The following is a 10,910-nucleotide window of genomic DNA, read 5'->3' as shown; positions in this document are numbered from 1 at the left end:
ATACATTCCTCCACTGATCAATGTTGACCCCAGTAGGTAGGGACAGCTCTACGCCCCTATTCAGCACGAAGAAGTTATAGAAGATGAGACCTTCCACCTTCAACCACCTTAAAGATTTAAGGGTCAAAATTGTTCAGGGGGGGAATGATGAGGGAGCAGGAGGATGGCTGAGGACAAAGCAAAAGCTGGCGACTTGCACCCCCTCTCCACCCACTCCCCTTGGTAATATGTGTGACATTCCACAGGCACCCCTGACTGCCATAAAATGATAAATAGTTAACTTGCTGAGATCGCAGTCCTGCAGGGCGGGAGTCTCCCTTGGTTTGCAAATGTCCTTGAGATTTACAACAAAGAAGTTACCTTATCAATAGCCCAATTTCCAGGGACACAGAACTCAGTTCCTCAAGCCCTAATGTCACCCTCCCCTCCATAAAACACCGAAGGAGGCGGAGGTAGAAGGAAAAGTAAATAAAGTTGAATTTCTTCTAAACCTAAATCTCATTAACAAGGATGCTTGATGGCAGGAGTGTGACATTCCACCAGGAGACTCCAATTGTCTTTACTTGATAAGTAACCAGGCCTTCAATATCCTGGTAGTGTTTTTTTTTCGCATGCATGGGCTAACCGGCCAGTTCTGCTTCTGTAAGATTGCTTTGTCTGCTTTCGCGCGGGTCCCCTGACCCAATCCACTGACGCCAAGTATGCCTGTTCAAAGGATCAATCAATCAGCGCCGTCCCCCCAAAACTTGTGTGTACCTGTCTATATATACCCCGCTTTCCCCTCGGTCGGTGTGCTCGGTTAGCTGGAGCTGCCGACCACCCGCCTGTACCTGCATCCCAATAAACCTCTTGCTGTTTGCATCCAGTGGCAGTGTTGGATTCTTGGGTAAGGGGATCCGCGGGTCTTTCAATCACCAAAACACCAACCTCACCAAAACATTCAAAAACTGTATCATTCTCTGTCTACATTTCCCCTAAAAGAATGAAGATACATTGATTAAATGCAGTTTCTTTTATCTATATAGGTTGACTTTTTTAAAAAAAGATTTAGGGAGAGAGAGTCTCAAGCAGACTCCCACTCGGAGCACAACGTAGGGCTCCATCTCATGACCCTGAGATCACCACCTGAGTGAAAACCAAGAGTCAGATGCTCAACATGTGTTCAACCAAGGGCACCACCCAGACACCCTTATACAGTTTGACATTTGACAGATTAACCTCCTTTCTTGTCCTCAACCTCAGTGGAGGTCTTTTTCTTTCCCCCTTTGGTGTGTGACTGATTTTAGGATGTGCGTCAATAGTTGAGTTTAAGTGCATTCCAGTCTCCCCTTCCAGCTCTGCCAGTGTCCTTGAGCAGGATCTTGTTAGCACCTGAAAAGTTTGGCACACACTAAGGCAATTAGCTTCCTTTCACACCTAAATTTACCTCCACCCCATGCAAACTTGCAGCTGTTCTCTTGCATTTGTTACTCAAATCATCTCCCTGGTAAACAGTGAATCATGAGGCTGAAGCAACATAACCTTATTGGCTTCCTAGTTCCTAGGGACCTGGTCCTATCCCCTTAAAATATTCTCATCACTTCTTTTACTTGGGGAGTCATTTTCCACATTTAGCATTGAAAACTGAACATTTTCAGTAATGCTTTTCAGTGTAATAAAAATGGAAAACGAATGAATACCTTTAAATTGTTTATTTCTAAGTGTTAGATTTTCCATTGATTTTTAACTGGTGATTAGCAAGTATTTATTTCATCAAATACTTACTTATTTATTTACTTATTTATAAAGATTTTATTTATTTATTTGACAGAGAGAGATCACAAGTAGGCAGAGAGGCAGCGGAGGGGGTGGGGTGGGAAGCAGACTCTGCTGAGCAGAGAGCCCCATGCAAGGTTTGATCCCAGGACCCTGAGATCATGACCTGAGCTGAAGAGGCTTAACCCACTGAGCCACCCAGGAGCCCCTACTTATTTATTTAATGGCCAAAATATTAAATACTGTGTACAAAATAATGTATTTTTATTATTGTGTATAAAAATTATTCAAAACCTTACTTTTTGCCTGTTAGATACATAGGTATATGCAAACTATGCCTATACACAATATAAATAGAACGATAGCCCTTATTGTGATGCTTGACAAGTTTTTTGGAGTTCTCAAGTGTATCCTAAAATTCTAAATTAGATAATATTTTTAAGAAATGATTCATCAACTTTAGTCAAAGAAAAAACTGAAGTAGAAAGGGCCTGGGGCCAGGGTATTTGCTCATTCTTTTGAGGTTCAAATTCAGCATCCTTTGGTCAGGGGCCTACGAACAATGAGCGAAATGTAGAGAAGTGGGGCATTCTAAGCAGAATGTTGGTTTGAGTGGATTCATTGAGATAGAAATCTAGGCGGGTATAATAGTAAGAGAACTAGACAGGAAAGCAAGCATTAACTAATACTGGAATATGAGGAAGGCTTTCCTGCTGGTGAATGGTAAAGGGTGAGAAAGTATAGGAGTCAGAGCATTTTTTTTTTTTTAAAGATTTTATTTATTTATTTGACAGAGAGAGATCACAGGTAGGTAGAGAGACTGGCAGAGAGAGAGAGAGAGAGCGGGAAGCAGGCTCCCTGCTGAGCAGAGAGCCCGATGTGGGACTCGATCCCAGGACCCTGAGATCATGACCTGAGCCGAAGGCAGCGGCTTAACCCACTGAGCCACCCAGGCGCCCCCAGAGCATTTTTTAAGGTGTAAGAATATACAAGGAAAACCAAAATTAGAATTCTTGGCTATCCAAGAAAAGTATGAGAGCCCCTGAATGTCTGAGAAAGGAGTCACAGGGTATAGGCCTTCCAGGGGATCTGAACAAGAATAGGAAGTTACAGAATCAGTGACTGAATGCTACTCTTTCTGAGACATCACTGCCTAAACTCTGTCAAAAGTTTTGATTCTATTCCTCAAGGTCTTGAAGACTGCTGACCTAGTGTAGTGTGTCAGAGTCTAAATGGATCCCTCTTGTGTAATTTTCTGTATTAAGTGAGCAGAGTTAATCATAGCCAATTAAAAAAGATTATAGGTACCAGTGTCGAGGGTATCTAGAGTTATTACATTTATGAAATATAGGCGTTATATGGATACGGCAGTCTGTAGACACTGAATCTAAAAGGCAACATTCAAAGAGGGTGGCTGATAGTACAAACTCTACTAGCAGGTGAAGATAAGCTGATAAATTTCAAACTTAAGAAGGGTCCAGAAGTTGTGAACACTGTGTTCAAAACTGTGTGAGTGTCATTAATTTTTAGTATCTAAAAGAAATTTATAATTACATGTGTAATAATGTCCTTAACATAAAATAAGGCATTCCCATATCTTTTTTTTTTTAAGATTTTATTTATTTATTTGACAGACAAAGATCACAAGTAGGCAGTGAAGCAGGCAGAGAGAGGGGGGGAAGCAGGCTCCCCGCTGAGCAGAGAGCCCAATGCGGAGCTCAATCCCAGGACTCTGAGATCATGACCTGAGCGGAAGGCAGAGGCTTAACCCACTGAGCCACCCAGGCAACCCCCATATCTTTTTAACATTTGTTTCATATGAATCATTGTATATTCACATAAATTTAACTAATTTGCTATAGAAGATTATAAACAAAGTATTTAAAAATACATTTCATGTATTCTCAGAAAAGGGTTATTATTATTACCTCTGTCAATCTTTTTCTCCTTCCTTTCTCCTTGTTCCCTCTTTTTTTCCTCTCCCCTCATTTTTCTTTTTTTCCTTCCTTCCTTCTTTCCTTCTTTCTTTCCTCATTCCTTTCTTTCCTTTTTTTGTTTCTTTCTTATTTTTCTCATGTATGAAGTATAAATAACTCATGTTTTCATTCCCTTGTTTTAAGGAAACATCTATCTGATAAGTAGGTTAATATGCATGGTAAGAATTTAAAGTTTCTTTAAGACTTGTAATAAAACCACAGCTCCTTTGTAATGCTGAAAATTATATCAGCATTTCCGTGTCATCCTCAGACTCTCTTCCTACATTTATAGCTATCCAGAGTATCTTCTGGAAGACTATAAAAGGCAAAGAGAATAAAACTCCAAGTCTGCAGAATCTAGCCTTACGTCTGTTCTTTGTGTCATATCTTTTTGCATTTGAGATGTCATTAGGTTAAAGCTTAAACAAAAAATCCTTATCCTCCTCACAGTTCTGAATTATGGTCCCTTTATCAAGCTTATTGGGGAATTTCTCTATCACAATCAACATCATCACTTTTCTCATCTGCAGAGATGCTGTGTAAAATATTACCACACATTTGGGAGCTTAAAATAACACACACTTATTATCTCAGTCTTTGCGTCTCAAAAGTCTGGCCATGGCTTAGTTGGGTCTTTTGCTTTCATTTCACAAAGTTACAATCAAGGTATCTTTTGACCAGATTGCATTATCATCTGGCAGCTCAACTGGGAAAAAATCCACTTCCAGGCTCACACTCTTGCTGGCAGAATACATTGCCTTGTGGTTATATAGGACTGAGAGCCCTAGCTTCTTGCTAGCTGTCACCTGGAAGCCATGCTCGATTCCCCAGCTCCTGCCGGCCTTCTCCACAGATAGTTCACAACGTAGCAGCATGCTTCTTTAGGCCAGTAGGAGAGCATAAGCAAGTCCACTAGCAAGGCAGAGTATATATTACATAATACAGTCATGAGAGTGAGAGCCCATCACTTTTGCATATTCAGCTGGGTAGAAGAACGTCAACATGCTGCATCCACACTCAAGGAGAGATTATACAAGAGCATGCACAGCAGGAAGTGGGGGTCATGGGGCTGCCTTAAAGTCTCTCCACCACAGAGTGGGTATGGTTTAACATTCAGAGAGTCTTCAATCTTGGAAAACAAGCAATCAGTATGGCTTCATCCATCACAGCCCAGCTGATCATCCCATCCATTTCACAAAGATCCCCAGAGGTAAGAAATATAGTGCTATAAAATAAAGATGATATTGGAGGGCAACCTGTTAGGTGACTGGTGAGTGATGAAGTTGCTGTTCATCTCGCCATTATTTGTGGTGTGAGCTTCTGATTTCTAATCCTAGCCATGATTCAGGGTCTATTAATGATGACAGGCCTAATTCCTCTTTAACTTCTTTCCCAACTTTCAAAATGTAGATGATGTTATACATCAATCTTAGAAGGACAGTATGAGCTTTAGCATCTAAGGAATTCAGCCCAATTTTGTATAGAAATACTTTTGAGTAAGATTTCAACAGAAAGCAGCATAAATCTTTAAGGAGCTGGCACAAAACAGCGTTGGGGAGGAGATAGAGTTCTAATTTAATATAGAGAAGTGAAGGCTAAGGGGTGATTTAATTGCAATCTACAAATATAGGAGAAATCTTTATAAGAAAAAAACTATTTTGCATATGCAAGGAAGCCCAAATTAGATTAAATTAAGGTAATAGGGGATTTTGTTTAGCCAACACATTTTTTTTTAAGGCTTTGAAGAGATTCTATGATCTTCTTCTCTAGGTGGGCTTTAAAGCTAAACTTGGCATGTGTTTCAGCATGAATTGGAAATGTCTTTGACATTTTTTTGTCTTTTCTTGGATCCTGTTTATTAATATACAGCACCAAAAGTATAAACTTCCTTCTAAAATAAAGAATTAAGCAATTTTTAGTTCTTTATTCAAGAAAAAAATGAGGTGAACTATTCTGAATTTTGATAATATGAGCCAGTTGTTTTGAAGAGTGGCATCGTACTACCCAGGGGAAATAGCTAAACAAAGAAAGGTATAAACCCTTTGGTCCCAAATTAGGTCTGAATTTGTTTGCATCGGTGGAGCATTTGAATCTATGACTATGCTTTCATATAAAATAGATAACTGTAATGAAAAGGCTTAAGTTGAGCTAAAAACAATTTAGCAAACACGAATAGAAAGAAAGGAAGAGAGGAAGAAAACAAGCAAACGGGTTATTACACCAGACTGGTTAATAAGTGATAAGACTGCTAAATGTCAAATTCTCCTTAACATCATGGACTCTAACAAGGAAGGTTACCATGTCCAATCTCACAGTATATGCATGATTCACTTCAATACTCTTGACAAAACTTCACCAGTTCGGGGGGAATCATTTCATTAGCTAAAATCTCAACTTTTCCTCAGTTAATTTGTTTCAATGTTGCATGCTGAGAAAGTTCTTATGTTAATGCTTATTCTTCTTATTCTTTTTCATAGCATTATTGTTTGTTCTCTGGAGCAGTACATAGGGACTTCTTTTCTTTAACATATATACCCCCTGAGTAGGTGAAGATGGGCACTAGGATATTTACTTAATATTCTCATTTTTTACTCATCATCTAGAATTCTTCAGCTGCTTAATTTACTAAGCAACCTTAAGTTCTTTCAGGAGCTTCTCCCCAGCCCCAAACCTCTATTCTAGAAAAGAAATGAGATCACAATGGCCAAAATCCTTAGCTAGATATAGATAGAGTATTGACTTGCCTATGAATTTAACTTCAAAATCAGTTGCTTAATCAGTTCATCACAAAGACACAGACTGGCTCATAAAACAACAGATGAGTGAGCACACAATAAAATCAAAGCTGCAAACGGCCATTAAACACTAAAGATATATTGTAGAGTAGAACTTGCTTAGGTAAGAACTTCCTGCCCAGTGCCATGCCATGATGATTAATGCATGCATATGTGAACTTTATGAAAAAGATAATGAATTGATTGTGTTCTTAAATGATGCCATTTTCAACCTGTTTGTCTTCCTCTCCTCCCTCGGGAATCAACTGACCACACTCTGTTAGTTTAAACAAATGAACATTTAATGTTGGCCATTCTGCCAACCAAGTTGGGGGAAGATGAAATCATTTATCAAGGGAAAAAGAAAGAAAAAGAATAAAATGGCTTCTGGGAAAAAGGTGAAGACCAGCAGTTATCAAGAAAGGGAGGGTGCCACAGACGCTGACTAAAGATATAAGAGAGGAAAGGCCTGAGGCATACTTTCATTCTACGGTTTCTGTGTATTTTGGTATCAGGGAGACAATTCTAATCATATCATGAGTCTTGTTCCTTAAAGACAACCTTTTTTGGCAACTCTAATTTTAAGACTCGCTCCTGTGAACACATCAGCTCCTTCTTGGTGGTCATTCAGTGGATTAGGAATGATAGCAAAATAATTAGGGAATCTATAAGTGGAAAATGCAATTTGAGAGCCATTTGCAATAATAGACCAAAGGTTACCTTGGTCATATATCTAACATTTAACATCAATCCATCAATCAACTAATATTTATTGTACTCAGTGCTTTTTTAATAACTGAGGGAAGTAAAAGGAAAATATAAGTCAGGATCTCCATCCTTAGGAGCTTTTATAAAGTTTTAAGAAGAGAAAACACGAGCTTAATATTTATATTATATTATTATTTTATTAATATTTATATGTTTAATGCTAATATATCATATGTGATTAATACATTTAATACACATGCATATATACATATATACACAAAATGACCTGAGTGTTATGATAATGAGAGTTATAGATTAAGAGAAAGGAATCATCATTTTTGGATAAAGTATACTGAAAAGTGGTCTTAAGAGGCTGAGGAGAAAACCAGTCCTGTTTTTTCTGTATGATTTTACTATTTATGTTATTGTTTCTTAAAGCCATCATGAATTATACATATGTAATATACACATGTATTTATAAATATATTATGCACACATAATTGATAAAGAGTAACAAATCTTTTCAGCATAAAGATACATTGTCAGATGGAGGTTTCCATTCCAGCACAGTCATTATACTCACACTCTGAGGATGAGGAAGAGTACAAGGTGAATGCATGGGGAGGGGAATATTGAAAGATAAGTGCAACTGGAAGGACTTTTTGGTGGCAGTTGTGGATGTATCACCTTCAGCTGGCAAAATTTTAGGTATAGAAATCCCCTTGCAAAGTTTTCTGAAGTTTATTATGTACTAAACTCTCATGTGCTAGTTACAGATTTCCTGGGAATAAGGCAGCTTGAATGCCAACTCTAACACCAGATTTAGGTACTCTAACTATTGGACTTACCCATGGTATTGCCTTTATGAGCAGTTGTCTATGGGAGGGAGGGCACAGGTCTGGACTATGCTGGGAGAAGGTGTTTTGCTATCTACCATGTTTAGAAAGAAAAGAGGAAGATTCCAGTATTGTTCGAAGGGAGACTAGTACTACATTACTGTGAAAGCACTAACATCAACTAAAATTAGTAAAGCCAAGGGAAGCTAGAACTTGGAAAGGATAAAGGACAATGGAAGAAAAAACAAGCAAAACTCTATCAAGTACAGGACCAAGACTGAGGGTATCCAAACGCATTAAATAAATCTGACTAGGTGATACTGTAACTATCAAAGCTGCCCCAGACTGTTTCCTGTGTTTCCTTTATGGGCAACCTGCTAGTTCTTACAAGGGTGTGGTGCATTTTTGGAGGAACTAAAGATGGCCAAGTGAATTTTAAAGGATCTATACTTGTTTCTCTGTAAGAAAAAATATATATATATTAACATCTGCTTATCTTCTAACATACTAATCACACTCATGTAAATTGAGCATAAAGACAATATAAGAGAAAATAATACACTAAAATTACGTATTACAACTATATTTATAAAGAGAAAATACTGGAAATATCTTATATTCAACAAAAAGGAAAATATCTAAGAAAATGATGCTATAGGCTTGTAATGCAAGTCTCAAAATTAACATATTTAAAGTCCCGCTACAGTATAAAAAATATTATTGACCTAGCACCAGAATTTTTTAAAATATGTATTTGTTTATTCCTTAGACTGTTTCTTAAATGGATAGAGTAGTACTTAATACATCATGGTTGTTACAGATGACTATTTTTCTCCCATCTAAAATTTGAAATTTCTTTTTGGCAGGGGTAATTTTTTACTCATCTCTCTATCCTTTTTATAAGGCCAGCTCTGTGTTTGATACACTGGACTAAACAGAAGAGTTGAGAATGCAGGAAATGAAAAGTGTTATGTTACAATAGTAGGAATCTTATTTTTACTTCTAGATTTTATTATTATTTTATCATATTCTGTTAAAAGATATCTGGTTATATTTCTTTGCTGGTATCTTTACTTGTGTTCACAGCAGAAGTCAAAGGGGGAAGTTTTCTTCAGAGATATAAATGATCCTTTATTGGTTTTTGGATATGGAAGTCACTCAAAGACTGACCAGTTTTTGTGGCCTGGGAAGACCCATTTGGCTATTATTTTTACAGCTGTGCTTCTGAGATGGAGTGGGAGAGGAGGAGAGGTGGGTGATAACCAAAAGTACTTGAAAGGTTTTCTAATGGACAGGAGAAGAATTGAAGAAAGGCAAACCTTGTATTTCTAATTGGAGGTGGACACGTGTGAGCAACACTTATAGACCTGGTGATCCTTCCAGGTTTTCCCAGAACCATTTGTCAAGCTTCTCTCCAGGCCTGTTGCCTCATCTAGTTCTGTCGTATCTCCCTGATCCCAGATGGGGGCTCCGTAGCCACTAGAGTCTCCCAGTGGTCATTTCCCCTCTTTTGAGCACTGCCTTGGCTATCCATGCAAGAATGGTTTTACTTCCTCAGTTTCTACTTCTTTCTCTTTTAAATGACTTCAAAGAAATCCAGAGTTCTATCATTTGCTTTTACATCCCAATATGCCTTGGATATATATTACCAATACTTGTTCCTCTATTCTCCAAGGAAAGAAAATGGTTGTTCCTACACAAAAGTATAGAGGAAACTCCTACCACAGTATACTGTCATATTAGATAATCATTTAATCACTGACTAAATCTAAGACACTGAGATCAGAGGATTCAAGAACTCTGGGAGACTTTAAAAACCTTTCCAAATTAAGCATTTATTGTTACTTCAATGCTTTCTTGCTACTTAATTTTCCTGAGTCTCATTTTAGGAGAAATTTGCTTCTTTAGCCTTGCACACTTCATCTCAATCAATACGCTATTCTCCCTAGAGGTCCCAAATTATTCTTTTCAAATGTCTTTTTTATCTACCCTTGGAAACAACACAAGCAAATGGAGTCTGACTTCCAGCTGTCAAATCAAGTGTTGAGGCAAACCCTGTGAGCGCGAATCACTCCATCTTGCCTTGTTCAATCTGGGTAATGTGGCACAGTCCCAAAACCTCCCCTACCACCAAGAGAGAGAAAGGAGTAAAACACAGATTGATAATTTTCAAAAGTTGGAAAATTTTGTTTCTTTCTTTTGATTATACACTATTTGTTCACACATAAGCTAGTTCCTAAATAGTGAATCTGCTTATGTTCCTTGGACTTCTTTGGTAAATCTGGGTTGAGATTTGGAAATAGGATATTTTAAGTGGGCTGCATTGTTTTTGTTAAGAATTGAAATCAAACTTTGCTCTAATTCCATCCCTGGGAATCCATACCCTGGAAAATGGAGTAACAAGGTTTCTCTGATTCTTTAATGGACTAAAACTTCCTGGTTGAGAAAGGCTAATAAATGTCAGCTATTGATCATATTGTTGAGTATGATAAAAAAAGGTCTGTTTTCAAGGCAGAATTATTTGGAAATCATAGGCATCATTATAAATGTTTTACTTATATGTTGGCTTATATATTGCTTCTGTTCAAAACAAAATTGTTTCCTTTGGGGCATAATTTCAAGGCAGGTTAATGAATTTTTCACACACACACACACACACACACACACAGGCACACACACACACACACACACACAGGTGTTACTATTGTATAGTTGAACCTAATAGATCTGTCTCCCTGCTCTGAGGGTCCAATTTCTTCACTTTCTTTGTAGCTTCCAGAGGACCCTATACTGTGCAAGACGCAAAACAGGCAAACCCCTTCATTGTTACCCTGATGACAATTGTAGAGTGGCAGTGATGA

This window comes from Mustela erminea, chromosome 13, assembly GCF_009829155.1.
Source record: "Mustela erminea isolate mMusErm1 chromosome 13, mMusErm1.Pri, whole genome shotgun sequence".
Lineage (NCBI taxonomy): Eukaryota > Metazoa > Chordata > Mammalia > Carnivora > Mustelidae > Mustela > Mustela erminea.
The sequence above is the reverse complement of the archived record's forward strand: the minus strand, read 5'-3'. Positions refer to the sequence as shown.